General features: G+C 39.4%; 1 protein-coding gene across 7 annotated transcripts in view; it reads left to right on the plus strand.

The window, feature by feature from the left end:
- The window catches only part of LOC122790699 (dual specificity testis-specific protein kinase 1-like), a 1,196,153-nt gene that overhangs the window by 644,737 nt on the left and 525,288 nt on the right, over positions 1–26,128 (plus strand). The window contains exon 1 of one of the 7 annotated variants that reach the window (XM_044058248.1): positions 25,160–25,353. The exons of the other annotated variants lie outside the window; for them this stretch is intronic. The gene's annotated coding sequence lies outside the window, so the exon portion shown is untranslated. Of the gene's footprint in view, positions 1–25,159; positions 25,354–26,128 lie in introns of those variants that run through there. 7 annotated transcript variants of the gene reach the window in all.

Raw genomic sequence — 26,128 nt, forward strand, 5'->3', positions numbered from 1 at the left:
TTTTTTGGCACCAGATCATGTCAGACACCTAGGTATACCTCTCAGCTGTCTCTCATTCTGACTCAAATTTTAGCTCTGACCCTCATAATCCCTTAAAACTGGTGACTTTTGGAGAAAAGGTGGTGGATTACCCTACCTCAAGGTTCAAACTGACGATAGTCAGAGTTCCTCCATTGAAAATCATTGTGGGCAAGTTGTGCTGGCAATGATGCACTTTTGGGGGGAATTTCCACCTTCATTGAGTTTGTGCAACCATGGAATTGGTATATATAAGTTTAGGGGGGTGGGGAGCTTGACCCCCACATCAGAGGCACAAGCTCTCTCCCCCTCAAAAAAACACTTCAGAAGTGTTTTTCAGACTTTGCAGTTAGGGGATTCCAATCCTCAATACATTTGCATTCATAAACTCTTAGTGGAAGCTTGGAATTACACTTAATAAATAATGACAGTAATTAGCCTTATTTTACTCTAGAAATTGCATATCAATTCCCATTCTCTTATTCTAGGAATAATAGACGCTGTTTCTTCAAATGAGTTAGGAAAAGTATATTATTAAAGGATTTTTTTTCTGTTGCCAAAAAGGAAAGAATATGGAGACCTGTTTGGATCATCCATTTCTAAATCCTCACATAAAAATTCTTAAGTTCAAGATTCTCTCTCTTCAGGCTCTATTACCATTCATTTCTCCTCACAATTTCTTAGTAACACTAAATCTGAAAGATATCTGTCATCACATTACCATTTTCAAAAATTGCAGATGTGTAAGATTTTCTGTATCTGGTTCACATTTTCTGTTTTCTGTATTTACCTTTTGGATTATTTACAGTTCAAAGAGTATTTGAAAAGTGTCTAGCCCCTGTAAAAGCCCACTGAAGATTACAGGGAGTGTGCATTTTTTTACACATAGACAACTGTCTTATCTTTGCAGTCTTCCCTAGCCTGTCTAGGATCTATTTTCTTGATTAAAAAAAAAATGTTTTCCTCTGTCTAGGATTTCTGGTAAACATAGAAAAATCTTCTCTAATTCCATTCAAACAATAGTCTTCCTAAGGTATCTCCTCAACACCTCCAGTATATTTCTTCTTCAAGAAAAAGTGGACTCTTACATAAAACTTCATAATATTTTCAAATCAGACTCCTTCAACAGCCAAGAAATTCATTGGGATTCTTTGTTTTATGGCTTCTATTATTATCATGACTCCTCTTGCCAGAATCCACATGAGAATCCACATGAGAAAATTCAATGGTTTCTCAGATTCTTGGGGGCTCAGCTCCAGCATCCTTTGCCCTTTCAGATTCCAATTCTAAGTTTTGTCTTCTCCTTGACTCCTGCAACTCCTCCTCTATCTGTGACCCTAAATGCATCAGACTTTGCTTGTGGTTATATGCAAAGGTGTAAATGTCCTGGTTCTCTGAAATCAACAAGACAAATCAGAGCATATAAATCTCAAGAAAATTATATAATTGATCAATGCACTCAGAACTGACCAATGCACTCAGAGCATTATAGGTTCATAGGTTCATAGGTTGGTACTGGGCTATCTGCCCGAAGGCATATATTAGCCCAGCCACATTGTGCGGTATTCACCACCCCTTTAGTAGTTCCCTAGACCCTTGTACTAGCAGCTAGTACCCTTGGCCCCTATCTAGTAGTGCTGTTGGTGTGATCCCCGTTGTGAACTTTCTGTTACCCATCCACTCATCAAGGTTCTTCTTGAAGAGTGATAGTGAGGGGCTCTGTCTTATGTAGATCGGGACCTGTTCCATAGTAAGGAAAGTCTCTGCGAAGGGAATCTATCCCTCCAGCATGTTCTATTCATTGTTGTGTTGAGGTTTATACCCCTAGAGCGTGTAGCTCGAGTAGATTTGGTTTTGCTAATATGGAGCATGTTCAACAATTCTAGGTTGGACATGGCTCTGTACGTTAGACAGAGATCGCCTCTGAGAAAGCGGTATGCAACAGAGAACAGTCTTAGCTTTTTCAATCGTGCTGCATAGGACAACTGTTTGAGGCCAGTAATCCTCTTTGTTCAGTACCTCTGTGGTCTCTCCAGCTGCTGGAGATGTCTAGCCAGGTACATTCCAATTGGTGCATTGTACTCAATAATGGGTCTGATGAGGGAAGAGTAGAGAGGCACCATTACATCCTTAGATCTTGATGTGAACCCTTTCGTGATCAGATGGATCACATAGAAGGATTTTCTAACCACTTTGGCAACATGGTTATCAAAGGAAAGCTGACTATCTACTTGGGTCCCTAGATCCCTTCTTTCTTCTTCAGATTTCAGGGGATTACCTCCTATGTCGTAGAATTGATAGAATTAAATTGATTCATAGAATTGATCAATGCACTCATCGCATTGATCAACACACTCATAGCATTGATCAATGCACTCACAGCATTGATCAATGCATGCATAGCAATGATGTATAGACAGTATTTTATATAGCGTATTTCATGGACAAAAGTAGGTTAGCATGGCTGTGGTGGTGCAGAGGTTAGCATTATTGCCTCACAGCAAGAAGTTCTCTGGTTAAGCCAGTTTGCAGTTAAGCTATGATAGAGGACAAATTATTGTTCCAGGGATAAAATTTCATATGGGGTATTCCAGAGTGACTCTTTGTCATCGCAGTTTGTCTTCCCATTAATCCATTAAGTTGTCTAGTTAACAGATTATGTCATGGCTATAATATGGCCCCCAGAAAACAGTGAAGTATAAAGACTTCTCATCTTCTTTTTGTAGATAGGTTCATAGGTTGGTAGTAGGCTAATGGCCCTATGGCCTATACAAGCCTAGCCAAACAATTCCCCAGATATTTCTTCCCACAATATTTATTGGAAATAAACAGCCTCTGCAGGGTTCGAACCCAGGAGCCTGCACACCATAGACAAAGAGATTTACCACTAAGCCATGGCAGATAATGATTTAAATTTGTATAGTTCATCAGATGAGGAAATGAAAGTACAACTGCAAGTGGTCAAAACTTTTTCATATGATATAAGAAAGTTTTGACCATAATGATATAAGAATGCTATTTTATCTTGATAAATCTGCAATGCAACCTTTAAAGCAGGAAATCTGCAATACCAAAAAAACCCATCATTTTGGGACAAGAATACGATATAAAAGAATTTGAACAAGAGGGAGTGTATAAATATTTGGGAATTGATGAAGGATCAACAACAAGACATGAACAAATGCAAATAAAACTTAGTAGGACTATATTAGAAGACTTTAATATTGAAAACAGCATTGACATCCAGGAATAAAGTCCAAGCTATAAACCAGTTTGCTTTTCCTGTCCTAACTTACAGTTTTGCAGTGACTGACTGGCCCCAAAAGGTGTTAGATAGGTTGGACAGGACAACAAGGAAGATGCTTCATGCTCACCAAATAATTTATAAAAATCTGTGCATACCAAGATTATATATTTCCCCGTCCTGAAGGAGATATGGGCTTCCTCAAAACTGATTATATGTATAGATCTGAAATTATGAGACTGCATATATTTCTGCTGACCTCACAAAACCCAAATGTAGTGAATGTTTTGAAACATGAGGAGAATAAGTCAGAGATGACTTCCATGCTTAGTTTGGCAGAAGCATATCGGCATCAAGTGGGAATGGAAATTAAACCAGAAGTAGAAAAAAATCAGGCAGGAACTGAATGTGCCAAAAGACAAAAGAAAGAATATAAGGTAAAAGATCAGATGAGAAGGCAAACAATGTGAAAAATTCCATAAATGTAGTTGCAAGTATAGAAAACTCTTGGAACAACCTCATGTTGATCAGGATCGAATGCAAGAATGGTTAATGAGAGGTGAATTTAAACCAACAGATGAAAGGTTGATATTGGTGGCCTAAGATAGTGGACTACATACATGTTGGTTTACAAAGTCCATTGAACATATGAGAAAAACAGACAAATGTAGGTTTTGTAAAACGGAATTGGAAGCAGTCTTATTGTTGATTGTGATATACTAATGGCAGAAGGACTTTGTACTGAAAGGCATAATAATATGGCAAGACTGTTGCATTGGGGATTGTGCAAACATTATGATACTAAAGTATCTGAAAAACACTGGAAACATAAGCCACAAAGTATCATAGAAAATGATAAAATTTATATCACATGGGATCATCCATTACCAACAGTTAAAAAAAATAGATGTGAGAAAACCAGATATAATAGTCCATGAAAAGACAGCAAAGGTAGCATTGATCATTGAAATTGCTGCACCCAATGACTATAGTGTCTTACGTACAGAGAGACACAAAGTCATAAAATACCAGGATTTGCAGGCAGAAACAAAGGCAATATAGAAGAAAGATACCCAGACAGATGCAGTAGTTGTATGAGCAACGAGTTTTAAAGAATTTAAAATCATACTTAGATATGTTACCGATACATGTAACTCCATATGGATTGCAACAAGAGTCATTACTAGGCACATTACGGGTGCTGCAAAGAACACTTCTGTCTGACATCAAAGATTGAAGCAATACTAATTTCATGAACTTTAATCATACTTTGACTTAGGAATGGGGTTCATTCCCGCAATGGTGTTAGAAACACAAAAAACTTGGGGAAATGAAAAAAGCAAGAAACCTCAAGTTACAGCCACAGAAAAAAAAAACTTGACTTTTCTCATCTCTGGATGTGCTGTGATTCACATACCATAGCAGTTGCTTTTACCTTGCTAGTGTCCTTGTAGTGAGGGAATTCTTTAAGTCCACTCTCATTAGGCAGGGGATGTGTGGCCTTCATCACCTTCAGAGACTCTACACCTCCTCATGCACATGCATACTTGGAGCACCTGCTAAGAAAGGCTACCAAGTTCACATCTGAATAAGCCAAGTGCATACCCAAGGACATCCCCAGGCATCTCACTGACCCTCCTCCAAGGGACTGTAGCATAAAATAGCCTTTTCTCACTCCCCCATAGATAGGCATATCCATCCTCCCTAGTCCAGCAGGCACACATACCAATAATCAAACATGGGTCACTTAAGTCATAGTCAGGGTTTTATCCCCCAATTTCAAACACTCCAAGCACTCTAGTTTTTAACTGTCCAAAATCTAGTTTTCAAGTTTATTATGCAACACTTATGTCATTACAAGCTGTAGGCCCAATGAACTGAGTAATGAGATTGTTAGAACCAGAAGCATCAATGAAATTGAGCAAGGAGATTTTAACTAGTATTCATAATATAAACGGCAGATCTGAAGTTTGTTTTTGGAAGCTCTGCTCTATGAATGCAGTGCTATATTACTAACTTCTATTTTCTTGGTCATTCCATCTAGTTTTGGAAAGAAAGTAATTGTTTTTAATTCTGCAGGTTTTATTATAAGTGATTAATACGTACGTCAGAAAATATTTAAAAAAATACACTTGCAGCTGTGTCTGCATTGTGGACACAGTCTTTCTATAGCACCTTATTTTTGTACTTTATAATTTATTCCATTTTAACAGATAATACTTTGCATAAAACACCTACTTATACGTGCTGCTTTTGTTCTGCTCCCTTTCATAAATTTTCTTTTATCTTGTTTGTAGATAATACATGTATTACAACGTCTGCTGGGCCTGTTATGTTTTGCATAATTTTGTATTCCAATGTTCAGTGCTCTTTTCTTTGCTTGTATTGTACGTATTGCACCCTTAACAATTCAGTTTTCCTTCATACTGCATATCTTATACTTTATTCCATTCACTTCAGTAGGTATCAAAGAGGCAAATTTCTTTGTTCTGGGAACTTTGAAGACCTGCTGTGGATGTATGCAAATGCAGTAACTGCTGTTTTAATGTTATACTTGTTACAAACAGGCATTTTTGTAGCAGTCTTACTAAAATTGTTAACCCATTCATTACTGGATGTCTATGTTGTATTTACATATTTGCACTGCAGTTGATGTAGCCAGAGCTATATCTGTGTAGATTTTTCAGTCACGTTTGCATGTGGAGAAGATATACTGGAGAGGTTATCTACTCAGGTATGTATACAGAGGCACAAAATTGTAAAATAAGAGAGTAGAATGCACTGAACATTTTACCATATGATTATGCAACACAAACAGGGAGTGTTCAAATAGACTTCAGTGCTTGTTTTATTGTGAAAAAAAATAGATAAAACCTTATGATAAGGAGTCAGATAAAGGTTGTAAGTGTTGGTGGGCAAAAAAACATGAACGTTTAGCAATGATTGTACTTTATACCACTATCTTTAACACCTGCTGTGAGACTAGGTATTTATTAATAGAGTGTCAGTTGTAACTCTGACAGATTACAGAAAAGTTAGCAAATCAATGTACAAGAGTGGAAATATATTTTAGCATTTTAATTCACAGTAAATCTAATGTTGCAAAGGAATGTGTCGTTGGATATGAGCTGGTTTAAATGTGTTACTTTTAATTGCCTGGATTAAAACCTGTTTCCTGGTGACTGAGCCTTTTAACCTGCTGCAGTGGATTGTGAAACTGTTTTCTTCAAAGAGCAGAATCATTCAGTGTCACTAAAACACAACAATTTCTTGGCTAAATGTTCTGGTTGTTATGTGCGATCCTACGTCATGCATTTTAATATTTGTTTTTTAGATGTGTGCCATGGTCTCCCAGCACAAAGCAAACAGAATTGAAACAATGTTTTGTAAGACTTTCCTGAGGTGATGATAAAAGTGCTTAAAAAGTCATCTTCTAGGGCCAAAGTCTTTGTAACCATAAGTGTAACATAAAGAAAGTGAGAAGTTGCAAGAGGCTGTGCCCCCCACACCCCCTACTTTATTATTCTCACTCTGAGATTGCACTACAGTGGAAAAAAGGGAATATTCCCTTATCCCCACTGTACCATGATCTCAGCAATAGTTTGCTTAGTTGTACATCAACACTGAATGTTGATGTACAACTAACTTTACACACAAACAACATGTTTTAGTTTTTTTTTCTTTAGCAAAAGTGCATATTCAACAATATGCACTTTTGCTAAAGTGTGTTATCGGAAACACGATTCGATGAACCGTGTTTTCAATAATAAGACAGAGACCCATTGATTTATACCATCTGTTCATTGCCGTAATGGAAATACTGAAGTGGGATGACCTTTATACATTGATTATGTGGCTTGGATGGGAATTGAGTCGGAAGCCTTCCGGAATTAAAGCATATAGTTTTGTAATGTGAGAGTTCTCTGAACAGACTTTACTGCAACAAAATAATACTACATATCCACTATATCCTGAAACTTCAATAGGCATGCTTCCTGTCTTTGAACGTACATTTTGATTTGAAGGTTACATTAAGTAGGATGTGGATTGGATGAGCTCTGCAGGTCCACATCTTTACAATTATATATTCCAGGCATGAGAAGTAGCCATGACTGGAAGGGTGTTTACTTTGTTGACATGAAGGCAATGCTTCTGCAGTCTGCAGACATTGTCTTGCAACATTATATGACTATAACCTCTAACATTCTCTCAAGTGTTTCACTGCTGGAAGTGAAACAGCTGGGATGACAATAAATACCTCCAGATTTGAAGCTGTGTTACTTTGTCAGCAAAAGAGGATGGCTGTCTTTGGGTGGTGGTGGTGGTAGGAGGGAATAGTTTCCCTTGGGTCCCTTTTTTTCCTAGGTTTTAATAAATTTGGCACCACACCATCTTTTTGTAGCACAGGATGGCCACATCATCTACCTTTGGCCGTACAAGTAAGCATGATGCATGTAGCCAGTCTCCTTACATCTTTGAATGGCCTCATGTGGTTATTCCGAACCATCCCAGGGTTATTTCTTGCCAAGGCAGATATACCTGCAACTCCACTGGGGTGGTGTATGTGTCCCTTTGTTCTTCATGTCCTGGTTTTTATATCAGAAAAAACAAGAGAATATTAAATAAAAGAATCTATGAGCATTTACATCCCATCAAAACTGATGATGAAAATAATGTTTCATTTCAACATTCTAGTTCTTGCAAGGATTTTAAAAAGTTTGCTTTTATTGTATTGGGAAAAATGTCTTCCAGGACAGGTGGGGTGATTGCCAAACTACTTAACCATGTTGGAAATTTTCATGGCAAATCGTTTTAAATTCTAATGTTTTTACCTAGCTACAATGAGTTTGTATCTATTACTACAGTTCTAAAGAGAAGGTCTAAAAGGCTGAAGCATTAACACTTCCTGTCATACATACCTTTTTAAAATTGTTAAGCTTGTATTACAGGGATGCTTTTATTCTGATGAAGTTCTTGTAATAGGAACTAAAGTGCTAAATCATTAAATTGTGTCAAGTACTTCTTGTAGAGTATTCCTTTTTTGTTTATTTGGTTTTTCTTTTGGAACATTTGACCTACTATTTGATTGTTTGTGCTGATTCCCTTCGGGAGGAGTTTACCACTTTACCCTAGTGACAACTACACACTTAGCATATTTCCTTTCCCCAGATTGTATTTCCTCCCTACAGATTGATCTTTTTACTTCCACTTGTTAAAAAAAATCATGAATTGGCAGTTTCTTCCCATCTTCAGCATTTCTGCCCTTGTCAGAGTCCTCACTGCACACTGTGTTGGGGCTGAATGAAACCTTACAGTACTTCCTTTAGGAGTTTGCCTTACTTGCTTTTACCTTACTTCATATGTCACATATGAAGGATTTTTGCTGTAGAAAAACATAAATACAAGGTATCTGCAGCTCTTTTTTGTTTTTTTGCATTCAAGTCACAAAAATATTAAATTTCTAACAATTCACAGTTCTTCAGCCATTTATAGCTGTACTCATATCCACCCATGGGGCCATAAACCTAGTGAGCCTTTGTTTATTTCTGTATGTTATATATACCTTCAAAACAATGCATAATTTAAACTTCTGAGAATATGTGCAAAGTTAATCAATGATTATAGATAGTACAGGTATATGTTTTCAATTACTGAACTAGTTAGTCACTAACTATTAAAAATAATTGCACAAAAGCATTTTAATGTAAAGGTCTGTGAATAAGAAAGTCCACTTTATGCTAAATGTTACCATGCAAAGGTAATTCTGTGAAAACCAATTTTGCATTTCAAATTGTGTATTTTATGAGACACACTTCTAGGGATATGTTGACCAATGCATTCTCAGGATTCATAAATGCATTGTATATTTTACTACAAAACTACTGCTGCTGTAAAAAATAAAGATAATTTAATACCAAAAATTAAGTTAGGACCAGGTGCAAACTTTTTGTGTGTACTGCCAACTCAGTTTTTCTTATGCAGGTAATGCAACACTCCGACTGATGGAAATAAGGTCAGGAAGGACTACTCAAACAGAACTAAAAACTCAAATTCCAGTTTATTTAAATGGTTATTTTTTTTTGTCTCAGCTATTTGCTCTTAGCTTGCTTTTTAAAGAATGTGTAATGTGTTTTAGATAAATAACTCTGCAAGAGTCAGAGCATATCACTCCCTGACAGTCCAAATAATGATTCTCAGACCTAGCAGTACTTCTTACTACTTCCTTTCTAAGTGAATGGATGTGTAATCTGACAGATGAGACTAGGACATTATAAGCTCATCAGCTGTACACTCACACTACAACTTGAGCAAGTAGTAGTTTTTGGAGAAAAAAATCACATCAGCATGTTTGCACATTGACGGCATTCAGGGTTAGAAAAAAATAATAAAATTAGTAACAAGTACTTATTGTGCTGTTTGCAAGTTTGGATTATGTAGAACTTCAGAAGTAGATAATATATATATATATATATATATATATATATATATATATATATATATATATATATTTTTTTTTTTTTTTTTTTTTTTTTTCTTCCTGTACTGATCCTTTAGTGTATTTCTCATGAATAAGACTAACAAGTGAACTTGGTCAACCTCTACAGTATTGTGAGCATTTAGTAAATCTGTGATGGTGAAGTTGAAGCTAATTTCTTCAGTTTAAGTCTCTGTAAATAAGCAAATCCTTACATTAATGAAATAAGTCATACAAAGCTGGGTTACCATTGTGGTACATATCATCAAGTCTCATTTTTTAAGATCTAGTGATAAGAAACCAAGCTAGCAAGTGCAGTGGAAAAAAAATAATATCTTCTCTGGGGAGCAAGCCCACCTCCCTCCCCCCATGCAGTGTAGGGAAAGCTTTGCCTCTGCACCCTTTTACATAATATAACCAAATCCAACACTGCACAGCCTCATGGAAGGTTAAAAACCATTACATTCAAGTCCCATTCATTGAATTAGAATTGCAAAACTGGGGGAAACAAGACCTCATAAACTATATAAAGGTAAATTGTAGGCATACTATTTTGCAAATTACGAATGTGATTTTCTTTCTGGCCCTCTGTTCATCAAAACTAGATCTTTTTTAAGAATTTTGACTTTTCTGACAATTGATCTGCTTTCTACTGTTTATTAAATCAAAATTTCTGAAACAAAACATTTTTCGGCCACCAAACCAGGACCGAAACACTAAAGGTGGAGGAGTGTCCATATTCACCAAGGATATTCACAACACCAGACTAGTTGCCCAACACAATGCGTCTGAAATTCTCCAGGTGCAACTAACACTAGATAAGACTGCAGTCCAAATTGTAGCTTGCCACCACCATGCCCCAAGATTCTCATTACACCTTTCTAAACATACTGGAAAATGTTAAGATGCAACCAAACACCCTAATACTGGGTGATTTCAACTACCTTGCCATTAACTGGGAAAACTACTCGTGTACCAACACCTTTGCCCAACGGTTCTTGGAATTCATAAATTCCAACATCCTGGTTCAACTAATCCATAGTTCCAACAGGGGCTCCAATATCCTAGACCTGGTCATTACCAACATGGGAAATGAATGCTCTGCACCTATGGTCACCCCCTCATTGATCAGGTCTGACCATAAGCTAATCACCCTTGACATCCACATCCCAACCCCCAGTAAGGAAACCTCTGTAAAAAAAACTTCTTCAAAGCCAACTTCATGCTACTCAAGTCAGAAGGGACAAACTTCATGACACCCATGCAGACGGGAACCGAATGTTCGACTGCTGAATCCTACACTAAGGCACTGCATGAGCACATCCACTCATGCATGAATTGTGCCATCCCCAATAGAACCAAGACGCTGTCCTCCAAAAAAAGGAAGTCAATTTAGTGGTCCCTTACCATAAAAAAACTTTACAACAAAAGGAAGAAACTGTTGCAGAAAAGAGGAAAATCCCAGAATGCAAAAACTCCCTTAACAGCCTCAGTAAGAAGCTGAGATCCCTCATATAATCCTCTGAAGCTAGTTACGAAAATAAAATTCCCAAAGAGTCCAAAGACACCTACAAGGCATTTTATAGCTATATCAAGAATCTAAATGGCAATGCTCAGATCTGCTCTGAGCCACAACAGAATGGCATTAAATACACTGATCCCAAGGATATTGCCAATATCCTGGCAGATCAATTCAGTGCAAACCTCTACCCCCTTTCACCCCCTAAAGGGCCCATCTCAATACCGAAAGGTTGCCAAATTCTGGTAATAACGGCCACACAGGTAAAAAATGCACTCTCCAAAGCTAAGAATACAGCATCCATGGGACCAGACGACATCCCAGGCTGTGTACTACATGAACTACAAAATGAACTAGCACCTCACCTAAGTATCATGTTTAATCATAGCCTCACCTCAGGCTTTGTTCCCACTGAGTGGAGCACAGCTACAGTTATCCCACTCCACAAGGGGGGAGCCACCTTGGATCCCGGGAACTACCGCCCCATCAGTCTGATGAGCCTGATCTGCAAGGCTATGGAACGTATTATCATGGAACTTATAAACAAAGACATTAGCAACCTTCAAACACTGGACCCCATGCAGTTTGGGTTCATGAAGGGCCGATCTTGTCTCCTGAACTTGATTGATTTCTTTGAATCAGTCTCCAGAGCCATGGACAAGGGTAAGGTAGTCCACACAGCCTATCTGAACCTTGCTAAGGCCTATGACACCATCCCCCACTCTGGAATCATAGATAAACTTACTAAGCTGGGCATTAATCCCTATGTCACTCAATGGGTTGCCAACTGGCTTACTGACAGAACCCACAGTGTAAAAGTAGCCAACTCCAAATCCAGCTCCAGACAAGTGACAAGTGGAGTACCTCAGGGTTCAGTCCTGGGACCACTCTTGTTTGGCATCTACTTCTGTGAAGTACAGGCCAACACTAAGGGACTCTGGCTAACAAAGTTTGCAGATGACTGCAAAGTGGGAGCCATTATTGAATCCCCAAATGATGTGGATATTCTACAAAAGGGCCTTACAGAAACAGATGCTTGGTGCAAGAGCCATGGGCTCAAGCTCAATGCCAAGAAATGTATAGTTATTCCCTTTGTGAAAAAACATGTATCCATGAATTACCACATAGGTGGCAGTACACTAAACACTGAAAGTGTGATAAGAGACTTAGGGACACAGGTGGACAGTGGTCTCACCTTCGATAACCACATCGCCACAACAGTCAGGAAATCCTTCTATGTGGCACACATCATCACTAAAGGCTTTCCGCCAAACAGCACATTATAATATATTAAAAAAATATGTACTTAAGTGAAAAGTACAAACAAATGGCTTTCTTAAATTAAAACTTAGGAGTGTCACTTGCACTTTGCTGTCTTCTCACCTTCATGAAGCCTTCAATCTTCAGTAATAGCAGAAGAAAAAATTGTTTTGATCATGTAAATTTTCAAAAGGAAAAAGTTATGTACTTAGCGAATGAACTATTAAGCAAGGGTTTTCTGTAATAAAAATAGATAAGGTCTACCCAGACAAATAATTATCCTTATTCTTCCTATATAAATTTTTATTACTGCAAAATGTAAATTATTTCTGTCTTAGACATGGGGCACAGCTAAAATTTGTTAGCCTGACAGCATGTATTTCAGCATTATAGAGATCATAACTTAACAACTCAAAGTAAAATGCAAGTACTCATTAATTTACTCTTGACCTACTGGTATATAATTGTGGTAATAGTATAATGGTATATAATTTCATAACGGGACTATACATTACATACTTCACACAGCAAGCAGAGGCTACCACAGGATCCCGCCATATTCAACAACACCACAAAATCTGCAACTACTACAGTTATATTTCTTCATTCTGACTGGTAAATATCCAGACTTATTCTTTGACTCTATTGGTAGCTAAAAGAGCATTGCTGTTGTTGCTGTATAGCAAAATATTCAGGACTGAAAACTGCCAGCTGATTGTCACTCAGCAGAGATTTAGTGTACATAGTAACATACAGTGCAAAATAATACAGGGGATGTGTAGGTGTTTCCTTGCTAGTTCAAGTGATAGGAATGCTGTAGCCCATAGTTCTGTCTAGGGTGATGACCATCATTTGGAATGAGCCACAATACACATGAAAGTGCATTATGCAAAAAATCATTTGTGTTGGAGGATTGCATTGGCATCATACCTATCAACCTTTTGGCACATATCTGGACAAATCCACAAGTAATGGGGGGACAAAGGCTCAAAAACAGGGATAAATATTAAATATTGCTCTTATAAACTTAGAAAGCTGCTAGAATACAAAGTGTTACCATGCATTTTCTGAAGGATATGAAGTCTGAAACTCAAATGTCTGTCATTATTTGGTGAATTCAAACTTCACTGGTTTGGTAGAAAACCACATATTTTAAGCAGAACAGACCAAAAATATGAGGCAAAAATCTGGGGATTTGAGAGGTATGATTAGGATGTACTCTAACAGTTGTTTCAGTAACAACTGCAGTTATAATAAAGTGCACAATTAGGTGAATGTCTCCTAACTAGCTACATTTCTTTTTTGTCCAACATCCCATATTGTATGTTTCAGAGAGACAGCTGTGTTCTTCCCTTTTTAAATGCTCTTTATGGACTTTGGCTTATGTTTACTTTATTCATTGTTTAAATCATTAAAAAAGGTAAACCTGCAATCAACCCAAACTCCGAAAATTGGCATTTGGTAGGGATACGATTAGACTTATTCCAGCTATTTTTTTCTTCCTTTATTTGTACTTTAACTTTTCCTTTTGTTCCAGTAATGCTGAATGCCACATGTCCACCATGGTTATAGATTACATGATGACAACAAAAAAGTGTTTAGCTCAGCAAATATCCTTTGTAAATCAGTGGTGTGCTGCTGACATTTTCATTATTTTGCTTTCTGTATTGCTGGTTCAATTAAGTAGTATTCAGGAATGAGGTAAGAATGATTTTTAGCCTTTATGATCAATATGTGAGCTTCTGTATGTTATCACAATACTTCTAGAAATAACCTCCCCCAAATGAGGGACTTGAATGGTGAGATGAAAGTTTTTTTTAAGTGGATTGGTGCTCTTCATAGGTTCATAGGTTTATACTAGGCTATCTGCCCTAAGGCATTTATAAGCCTAGCCCAAATTTTTGTGGCTTACGCCACCCCTTATATGAAAAAATACTGTGCCCATTAGTTTGTTGTGCCTCTGTCCAGCAGTGACACAGAGATGATTCCCGGGGTAAACCTACGATCTCCCATCCACAGGTCTAGATTTCTCTTGAACAGAGTCAGCGAGGTGCTCTGCCTCACATGGACCGGGATTTTATTCCACAGCATAGGGAGTCTCTGAGTGATAAATCTATCCCTCCAGCACATCCTATTTATATCCGTGCTAAGGTTTAAGTCGCTTGCTCTAGTGGTTTTGGTGGATTTGGATTTTTTGAGGTGGAGCATGTCCATTAATTCCGGGTTGGACATGGCCTTGTATGTCAGGCACATGTCACCTCTGAGCAGACGGTATGCGACTGAATAGAGCTGGAGTTTCTTCAATCTGGCAGCATATGACAGATTTTGGAGTCCCTTTATCCTTTTGGTGAGGAACGTTTGGGGTCTCTCCAATTGCTGCAGATGTCGGGTGAGATACATCCCGAATGAGGCATTGTACTCGATCATTGGTCTGATAAGTGAAGAGTACAGGGGAACAATAACCTCACTAGATCTGGATGTGAATCCCTTCATGATCAGGTGGGCAATGTAGAAGGTCTTTCTAACCACTTTAGCAATGTGAGTGTCAAAAGAAAGGCCACTGTCAACCTGGGTCCCCAGGTCCCTGATAACCTCTTCTGTGCTTAGTGGATTGCCACCTATATGGTAGCTTGGGGTTACCTTGTTTTTCCCGAAGGGTATGACTATACATTTTTTGGCATTTAACTTCAGGCCATGGCTCTGGCACCAGCTATCTGTTTCCGCGAGTCCCTTCTGAAGGATATCCGTGTCTGATGCACTTTCCGCTATGGCGCCCAGTTTGCAGTCGTCTGCAGACTTTGTCAGCCAAAGTCCTCCTATGTTGGCCTGTACTTCTGAGAAGTAGATGCCAAACAATAGGGGGCCAAGGACCGAGCCCTGTGGGACACCACTTGTGACCGGCTTGGAGTCTGACACAGCGCCAGCAACTCTAACCCTGTGGGTTCTATCCTTAAGCCAGTTTGCAACCCATCTTGTGACATATGGGTTTACATTTAAGCTGGTAAGTTTTTCTACAATACCCGAGTGGGTATTGTGTCGAAGCCTTTGCAAGGTCAAGGTAGGCTGTATGGACTGCCTTTCCTCATCAATGGCCTTGGTGACTGTTTCAAGAAGTCAACCAAGTTCAAAAGGCATGATCTTCCCTTGACAAAGCTAAACTGGGTCGGGTCCAATGTCTGCAAGTCCCCTATATCTTTGTTTATGAGCTCCATTATGATCCTCTCCATAGCTTTGCAGACTAGACTTGTTAAGCTTATGGGGGTAATTACCAGGGTCCGTAGAGGCCCGCTTTGTGGAGTGGGACAACAGTTGCCGTGACGCCACCCTTGGGCACGATCCTGTGGTAAGGCTGAGATTAAACAGCTGCCTTATGTGCGGTTTAATTCTCATTTAGCTCGTAGCACACAGCCGGGGACACCATCCGTCCCATTGATGCTGTGTTTTTAGCTTTAGAGAGAGCAGCTTTCACCTGCGCATTTGAGATGTCTGGGAGGCTACACTCGGCTGGGATAGTTATCTCTCCTTTGGGGGGGGGTGAAGTTTGCACTGAACCTGTCTGCCAGTATGTTGGCAATGTCTGTGGGTTCACTGATTTTTGTATCATTTTGGACTAATTCTGAGCATATCTGGGAGTTTCCACCCAGGTTCCTAACATAGCTGAAAAAGGCCTTATGATTGTCCTTTGAATCCATGGCAATTTTTCTCTCAAAATTGGCCTTAGTTGATTTTATGAGTGCTCATATTTTTTACTAATAATGATCAGGGTGACTTCCCTTTTATGGATTTTGTTCTATCATGTAATAGCTTTCTCCTCTTATTGTAAAGTTTGTTAATGGCTGGGGTCCACCAGACTGGACATTTGCCCTTTGTGGAAAGAGTCTTGGTTTTATTTGGGATTGCCTGATCCATGCAGTCCTGGAGGTGTTCATAGAAGGCATTTGTAAGGGCTTCAGCTTGGGTTGTGGTTTCCACTGGCTCAGGGGCCTTGAAGGATACCAAACCAGTCTTGAGTAGTGTGAAGTTTGCTTTAGAGAAGTTCTTCACTATGGTCTTTTTTGTTTGGGGTGGGGCGGATGTGGATTTCCAGTGAGATTAGTTTATGATCAGATCTCACCAATGAGGGATATACTTCCAGTGTGGAGCATTTTGTCCCCATGTTTGTGACAATGAGATCTAGTATATTTTCTCCTCTCGTGGGAACAGTGACTAGCTGTTCCATGGCATTTGAATTTATGAACTCCAGGAACCGTTGGGCTAGAAAGTTAGGGCTTGAGTAATGTTCCCAGTCTATATTCGGGTAGTTGAAGTCACCCAATATGATGGTGTTTGGAGATACATTTATACCCTCCAGTGTCTTCAGGAAGGCTGTGTGGGGTTCCTGAGTTTGAGAGGGAGGCCTGTAGCATGCTACAATTTGTAGAGCAGTTTTGCCTATGGTTAGTTGCACCTGGATGGTTTCCGAAGCTTCGTGCATTGCCACCAACCTGGAGGTGTGGGTATCCTTTATGAATATGGATACACCCCCTCCTTTTGTGGTGTGGTCCGGGTTTTGGGGCCGGAACGCATGATATGAGGTAAAACCTAATAGTGCTGGGGTGCTCTCAGGAGCCTTGAACCAGGTTTCAGTCTGTTGGTTTAGTAGGCCTTCACGAACAGAAAAAATAATTCTAATTTTTTCCTGTCTGAGAGTTTTAGTAATTTACAGACAGTGTATTGCAAGGGTAGTTAAAGTGCTGGGTGTTACAGCTGGAGGTCTGGATTTGAATATTACCAAGTTCTGCTTGCATATCATCTTTTCTTCTAAATTTAAGCAAGTCCAATAGGACAAGGTAGTCAACCAACCTAAAAGGTACTGTAAATGCTGAAGAACATAACTGACTTTCTCTTGTTTCAAAGTTCAGTTTTCTTATTTATCTTCTGAATAACTTCTATTTCCAGCTTGGCTTCACTTTACACTAGTATTACACATTTTGCTTTACATAACATAATTGGCTTATCCATTTGTTGTCTGTAGAGTTTGTAAACTGCTGCACTGTTGCACTTACACAAAAAGAGACATGGAGGAGCTCTCAGATAATGTAGCCCAGGCAGGTATGACCCTAGCCCTGAGAAGCATCCTACCATCACCCAAAATGATACCACAGTACAAGCAGAAAATGATTGATTTCAACAATTGGCTAAGTTTCTGATGTCATTCTATGGGGACACAGTATCTGTCTGCATGGGATGACATGATTGACAGACCTCAATGCTTTGCCAGAGTTGGCCTGCATCTGTCACCCCTGGGCTTCTGGATACTGGCCAAGGCTCTTGCCACCCCTATAGTGCCTTTTTAGGCGGTGTTCCAAACACCAAATTGCCACCATAACAGCTACAAACAAATGCAATTTAAGGGTCATGTTGCTCAATGCTAGAAGTCTAAATCTCAAAATGCAGTCGCTCAAAGTACTCCTTAAAACGGAGAACATTGACATTTGTGCTGTAACAGAGACCTGGTTCAAGGCAGCAGAAAGCACCCCTGCACTACCAGCATACAACTCATTCCATACCTTTCGGCCCCAGAACTTGAACCAAAGCTCCAAAGATGATGGTGTTTCCATATTCATAAAGGATGCGCACACCTCCAGACTGGTAGCCCAACATAACACATCTGAGATACTTCAGGCACAGCTAACATTGGATAAGACAGCGATTCAGGTCGTAGCCTGCTATAGGTCCCCAACCATGTCCCAAGATTCACACTCCACATTCCTAAGCACCCTGCAGAATGTTAGGGTCCAACCTAACACTCTCATACTGGGTGACTTCAACTACCCCTCCATTAACTGTGAAAACTACTCATGTACCAGTACACTTGCCCAACGCTTTCTGGAATTCATTAATTCCAATGCACTGGACCAGCTCATTCTTACCCCCACTAGAGGTAGCAATATCCTTGACCTGGTCATTACTAAAATAGGCGACCATTGCTCTACACCAATAGTCAACTCCTCCCTGGTTAGTTCCGATCACAAGCTAATCACCTTGGAAATTCACATCCCTCCCACCCCCTCCAACAAAGGTAATCACCATGAAAAACTTCTCCAAAGCTAACTTTGGGCTCCTAAAAACAGAGGTGGCTAACTTCATGGCACCCATGTAAATGGAGAATAGTTGCATGACCGCCAAATCATACACCAATGCACTGTATGAACACGTACACAAATGCATGGATCTCGCCAGCCCCAATAGAACTAAGACACTCTCCTCAAAAAAAAAAAGAAAAAAAAAAAGGAATCCAATCTGGTGGTCCCCTGCCATAAACAAACTCTACAACAGAAGGAGGAAACTGATGCGGAATAAGGTGAAGTCCCAAGACTGGAAAAACTCCCTTATCAGCCTCAACAAAAGGTTGAGATCCCTCATCAAATCCTCTAAAGATAGTTATGAAAACAGAATTGCAGCAGATAGTAAAGACAACCACAAGGCCTTCTATAGTTATGTAAAGAATCTTCATGGCAATACCCAGATTTGCTCTGAACTACTGCACAATGGTGCTTCCTATACCGAGCCAACAGATATTGCAAATATACTGGCGGACAGATTCAGTGCTAACTTTACCCTTCTCTCCACCCCCAAAGGACCAAACACAGTACCAGTAGATTGACAGGCACCCTGTATTACTGCTGCACAGGTTAAAACAGCACTGGCCAAGGCCAAAAATACAGCTTCTATGGGACCTGACAGTATCCCTGGCTGTGTTTTACATGAACTACAGAGTGAACTGGCACCTCACCTGTGTGCCCTGTTCAATCACAGCCTCACCTCAGGCTTTGTCCATACCGAATGGCACACTGCTACAGTTATCCCTCTCCACAAAGGAGGAGTGACTACAGACCCCAGGAACTATCGCCCCATTAGCCTGATGAATCCGACATGCAAAACTATGGAACGCATCATCATGGACCTAATAAGCAAGGATATAGGGAATCTCCAAACTCTGGATCCTACACAGTTTGGGTTTGCGAAGGGTTGATCATGCCTGCTCAATTTGTCGACTTCTTTGAGTCAGTCACCAGAGCTGTGGACGAAGGTAAGGTGGTTCATACAGCCTACCTTGATCTGGCTGAGGCCTTTGATACCATTCCCCACTCAGGAATCATAGAAAAACTTACTAAGCTAGGCATCAACCCCTATATCGCTAGGTGGGTTGCAAACTGGCTCACAGATAGAACCCACAGTGTGAAAGTAGCTGACTCCAAGTCAGACTGCTGACCAGTCACGAGTGGAGTCCCACAGGGTTCCGTCCTGGGTCCTCTCCTGTTTGGTATCTACCTCTCTGAAGTCCAGGCCAATACAAAGGGACCCTGGCTGACAAAGTTTGCAGATGATTGCAAGTTGGGAGCTATTATTAACTCCCCAAGTGATGTTGACATCCTACAGAAAGGCCTCAATGAGACCAATGACTGGTGTCAAAACCTGGTTCCCTTGAATTACCACATTGATGGAAGTCCACTGAACACAGAAGGCGTTAAAAGAGATCTGGGAACACAGGTTGACAGCAACCTCTCTTTTGACCAGCACATTGCTACTGTGGTCAGAAAGTCCTTCCATGTGACACATCTCATTACTAAGGGTTTTGCATCCAGGAAGGAAGAGGTCATTGTCTCCTTCTACTCTTCCCTCATTAGGCCAATCATCAAGTACAATGCCCCATTTGGCATGTACCTTACTTTTACACCTGCAACAACTGGAGAGGCTGCAAAAGTACCTCACAAAGAGGATCCTAGGCCTTAAGCACTTGTCCTATATGGACAGACTCAAAAAACTCCAACTATTCTTTGTCTCATATTGCCTACTTAGAGGCAATCTCTGCTTGACTTACAAAGCCATGTCTGACCCACTCTGTTAGAAATGCTACATCTAAAGAAATCCCAATCCCTCCGCACCACATGCTCCAGAGACCTCAACCTCATTACCACAATCAACAGAACATGCTGGACGGACAGGTTCATAACCCAGTGACTGCCCATGCTATGGAAATGGAATAGACTTCCCATACATGTCAAGCAGAGCACCTCACTGGCCCTCTTGAAGAGAAATATTAATGATTGTATGGGAAATAGAAAATTCACACCAGGAATCACTCCAGTGGCTCTACTCAACACAGGCACTAGGAACTAAGGTTGGGTGGCACGATGCCAGGGTAATCCTATGGGCTAGGCTTGTAAAGGCTCCAGGGCCATTAGCCTAGTACACACCTATGAACCTATGAAATATGAAAGTTGCTGTTAGCTCTGAGGTTGCAATAATAGCTTGTGGACTGTGTGACCTGTTTGTACCTAAGAATTCAGAAAAGGAGTCCTGCCTTAACAGAGACATAATACTGAAAGACATACATCTTTGTTGCAGTTTACTGGACAAATGTTTAACTACATGCTTTGGACCACTGAGAAGGAGATAGGTAGGAGTCCTGGTAGTACAATATCCAGACTATTTTATTTGGCAATATTGCTGCTGTTGGTCTATTTATAGGAAGTAAAGAATGTGTGGGCAACAGCAAGTAAAGAATGTGTGGGCAACATGGTATAAGGCCCTCTCTGTACCTGTAGTAGTATTTGTCAGTCAATTCTGTTACTTTTAATTAAGAAAGGCATAGGCTTCTTAACTCTACATGAGAACAGTTGAGGAACAAATGGAAATCAACCAAGTTCGGATGGTTCATGATGATGCTCCTTTAATAGGTTCACTTTTATTACTGCTGTTAGCAGGAATAGTTATGATATCAAAGACATCATTAATAAGAACTGGGATTTAATTGTCCTTGACCACAATTTACATGCTAAATTGAAGGAAACCCCCTAGAGTAGTTTTTAGATGCGGCAGGAATTTAAAAAGCTTATTACAGACTAGGAAGGAAGACAGTTTAGGAAGCAGGAGGAAAGGGATGATAAAGTGTAGCATGTGCCCCCAATGCCCCTTTATGGAGAATGGGGTCAACTTCTCGATCAGAGGAGTGCCCTATGTGTCAAAAGGAAAATTTGACTGAAATCCTAAAACTATTGTCTATTTGGCCCAATGCCAAGCCTGCCCAGCTTTTTATATTGGGAAGTTGGACAGGAAACTAAACAAAAGGGTTTACGAACACCTTTACAGCATTAGAACATCAAAGCAGGAAAATGCTCTCCACAACAACCCAGTGTGGAGAACAACTTTGAACTGGTATACAATAGCCAAGGTGACTTTAACATTTTCAATTTTTCTACACAAAGTGAGCATTGAGCTAGCGGATTTATTAGCAAAAGGATTAACCTTTGTTCCATCTCATAAAACCTCCTTTGCAGAAACTATAATTGACTTAAAATTATTCACAAGGAAGCTTAACTTTAGTTATTTGTTTGGGGCTAGACATCAACCTCAGAATCCGTTCTATGTACATAGTACCTATTGCCCCCCACTACACCCGACATTAACAATGTTTGAACATGTTTGTGAAGTGGACTTATTTAATTGTATTTGTGTACAAACCCAGAGTAAAGGGAAGGGTCACAACGTTACTAAGGAAGAAGAATTAGCACTTAATTTGGTTCAACAGGCACGGGTGAGGGTGATGCAACCTGATAAGGGTGGAGGACTGGATCATAATGAATAATGATGAATATGTCAATAGAATGGAAAGGATAGTAATGACTGAAGCTCACACAGAGGTGTCCCATAATTAATTAAATATCGCTTACGGGAGAATTCGTGCTAATTTAGAAGAACTGTTTATTGAGGCAAGGATTGACATGGATATATACAGTTTTTTTATGTATGCCAGCACCTAGAATTCCAACTTTGTTTGGCATCCCCAAGATACACAAGAGTGTCTCGGACTCATCAATGAGACCTCTTATGGATTCCAGGAATAGCATCACTTACCCATTAGCCAAATATATTGACCATTTTTTGCAGAAATATGTAAAATTACAAAAACAGATCTTCAAGGACTCGTGGTCCATTTTAAGGAGTATACAGGATTTAAAGTTTAATGAGGGCTTCAATTTCCTAACTATAGATGTTAAAGATTTGTACACGTCCATCCCACACGTGGAGGGTGTGGAATGGCTCAGCCTGTTACCACTAGAACTGGAGGCCCCCTAGAAGTTTAATTTCCCTGCTCACTGAACTCTTGGACATAGTGTTGTCTAATAATTATATTACCTTCAACAACATGTTTTTTGTCATGTCTATCAGCTTAGCAGTGGAGCCAGCTTCACCAATCTAGTGATGGCTTCTTGGGAAAGGGAATTTATTTTAAATGTACCTGAAATTAGAAGCCAAATACACTTTTATACATATATGATAACTGGATGATATCTTTATGTTGTTTAAGGGTGATGAGGTGGAAGCTAACAATCTAGTGACATACCTCAATAATACCACTGTTGTTTTTACAGTTCACACATACTTTCCACATGGAAAGAATAGCTTATCTGGATGTTGACTTAAAAAAATACCTAATTAATGGTTGCTATACAGCTCATATTTTTAGCAAAGATACTTACTCGAACACTTTTTTACATTTTGACAGTTGCCATCCACTATTCCAAAAGCATTCAGTGGTAAAAGGCCAACTGGTACAAGCAGCTCGGATGGTTTCCACACAAGAGGAGTTTTTACTAGAATGCAATCAACTTCAGGACATGTTTATCAAGAGGGGATACCCTGTACCTATGGTTAGGGAATTGGTAAGAGAAGTACAAAACAAGAGGCATAGGGGCATATACCAACCTATCTTGAGGGTTAAAATTAATGAGGAACAAATGGAAATCAGCCAAGTTCAGATGGTGCATGGTGATGCTCCTATAGTAGGGTAACCTTTTATTACTACTGTTAGTAGGAATAATTATGATATCAAAGACTTCATTAATAAGAACTGGGATTTAATTGTCCTTGACCACAATTTATATGCTAAATTGAAGGAACCCCCTAGAGTAGTTTTTAGACGCAGCAGGAATTTAAAAAGCTTATTACAGACTAGGAAGGAAGACAGTTTAGGAAGCAAGAGGAAAAGGATGATAAAGTGTAGCATGTGTCCCCAGTGCCCCTTCATGGAGATTGGGGTCAACTTCTCGATCAGAGGAGTGCTCTATGCATCAAAAGGAAAATGTGACTGTAATACTAAAAGTATGGTCTGTTTGGCCCAATGCCAAGCCTGCCCAGCTTTTTATATTGGGAAGTCGGACAGGAAACTAAAAGAAAGGGTTTACGAACACCTTTACAGCATTAGAACATCAAAGCAGGAAAATGCTCTGGCTAGACATGTGAGTGCTTTCCCATTACACTCTTTTAAATTTAGAGTTATTGATCAGGTTACGAGTGATAGAAGGGGTGGCCCTAGTTCATTATTCCTAGAAAAACTGGAATTAATATGGCAACTTCGTACCAGGGCCTGCTACCCGCCAGGACTGAATGAAGTTTATTCCATATCTTTCATCCTTAAACTAAAGAGTTTAATAAGGTGAATATATACCTTATTCACTTCAGCCGGCAAGAAAGGTGTCACATTTTTGCTTAATTAGGGTATGTTAAATATTTATCTAAATAGTCAAAAATGTATTTATTTGCTTAGTTATGTATATACATGTTTATACATACACATAGTTTTTCACATTCACTCAGTTGTTATCTATACATGAATGTATCTGCATTTAGAGGTGTTTATGTGAATGTGTACACTCTTACTTCACCTGCTATCATATTCACCGGACATCCTTTACAGGATTGTTTTCTTTGCTCCAGTCTTTATAGCTATTCAGCTTGATGGTTTAAATTCAGACAACATGGGGCTAATATAAGTGTTTTGTGGTGCTGCGGTAGCGTTGTCGCCTCACAGCAAGACGTTGTGCCGTTCGGTTCTCAGCTAGAGCGTCTTCTGTGTGGAGACATGCAAGAATGGGCGTACCTTCGTTGAAGGTTGTGCGTCAGGGCTGGCAAACTGGGCACGTGAAAAATCTACTGCCAATCATTAGCGGACCGGAGTTCCGCTGTGGCGACCCCTAACCGGGAAAAGCCGAAAGATACAAACAAATTATATTTATCATCCTACTTTTTAGAACTTTCATTATTAACTACTACTTAAAGTTATTTAAGATTTTAATACTTTTTCACACAGTGGTAAAGTATTTTATTTTATACTGTTTTCAATTTTACACTTCATTCTTGACGTCTCACTTTTTACTGTTATCTTAACTATTGGTTTTAATGTTAGCATGGTTTTTAAATATTTCTGAATATACTTTTAAAAGGTCTTTTAAGAGTGTTTTCGAACTGATGAGCTATATTTATATTTATACATATACAAATATATTTACTGCACACATACTTGTTTTAGAAGAAGCCAGATTTTTAAACAAGCATACAATGGGTTAATTATTTCCTGTTTACCTTGGGGGCGGGCTTGTCTTTTGCTTGGAGGAAGTTGATGTGGTTTGAATTTGTATTTACTGTTTGAAACATTCTTGTTGCAACTGTCTGATGAAGTCTCACTAAGGGGTGAGACAAAAAGCACTTTATGGTTACTTTTTTTATTGTTTTTATCGTTTGTTTGAAGTAAAGTCTGAAGAATAAACTTTGGGAACTACTACTGTGTGCGTGCCTCAAGCCCTCTTGTCTGCACTCCTGTTTTTACATTAACATTTAAGTAGAAATGTCACGGATAGAATTGCTATCACACTCTGCAGAGACACTGTGACAAAAATGCAGTTTTTACATTTTTTCTTAACACAGACCTCTTAATAAGAGTTAATCTACAAATGTTTTTCACTCTGGACAGACCTGTTGTACTGGAGTTTTCTTCTTAAATAGCTATAACTGGTGAGTACATTCACAATACATTTGATTCCCTGTTGGTTTTAGTTGCTGTGTATTTATTGTATTGCTTAAACTTTGAAGGGTTTGGTTAAGACAGAAAAGCAAATCCTATTTTTCTATTATTATTAATTTGGCTATTTTGATTGCAAATTGCTTGGCTCCTAATTAATTTTTTGGTGGACTAGTGTCATGAAAATAATGTGGCATTTTTTAAAACACAGGAATATCAAGAAATCTGTATGTTTGTTTCCATTCTGAATACAGAACTGTCGCTGCAGTTATCTGATTGAGTGACTTAACTTGTGAGCACTTGGCACTACATTCTAATTTTATATCAGTTTTAATTGCTAAATTTTATTTTTGTTGCCTGTGTTTTGAAGGGCTAAGTCAAGTCGGTAAAGCAAATCTTTTTAGCCACTATTTATTCATTCCCAGTTTTTTACCAGTGAGGATATATTTATTCTTTTATGGCAGCACAGTTCTCTCCTTAAGTCTTCTCCACACAATCCATGCTATACCAAACTGCCTCTGGTATCTGTGTACCCCACTAGACTGAGGATGCTGACCTTGCTGAGTTCAGCTACCAATTACTTGGGTACAGACCAGACTAAAGGTGTTTGCTTAACTTTGGATTACTGCCCATACCTTGCCCCCTTGCATAGTGATATCTCTAGTAGGCTGGGCAGGCAATGAGCACAGATCAGGAAGTACTTCCATCCCATGCCTCAGCAGACACTCCCCCCCCCCTACCAGCCTGCCCTCCAGCTTGGCTTCCTCA

Source organism: Protopterus annectens, chromosome 16.part0 (genome assembly GCF_019279795.1).
Source record: "Protopterus annectens isolate FY-2018-M chromosome 16.part0, PAN1.0, whole genome shotgun sequence".
Taxonomy (NCBI): domain Eukaryota; kingdom Metazoa; phylum Chordata; order Ceratodontiformes; family Protopteridae; genus Protopterus; species Protopterus annectens.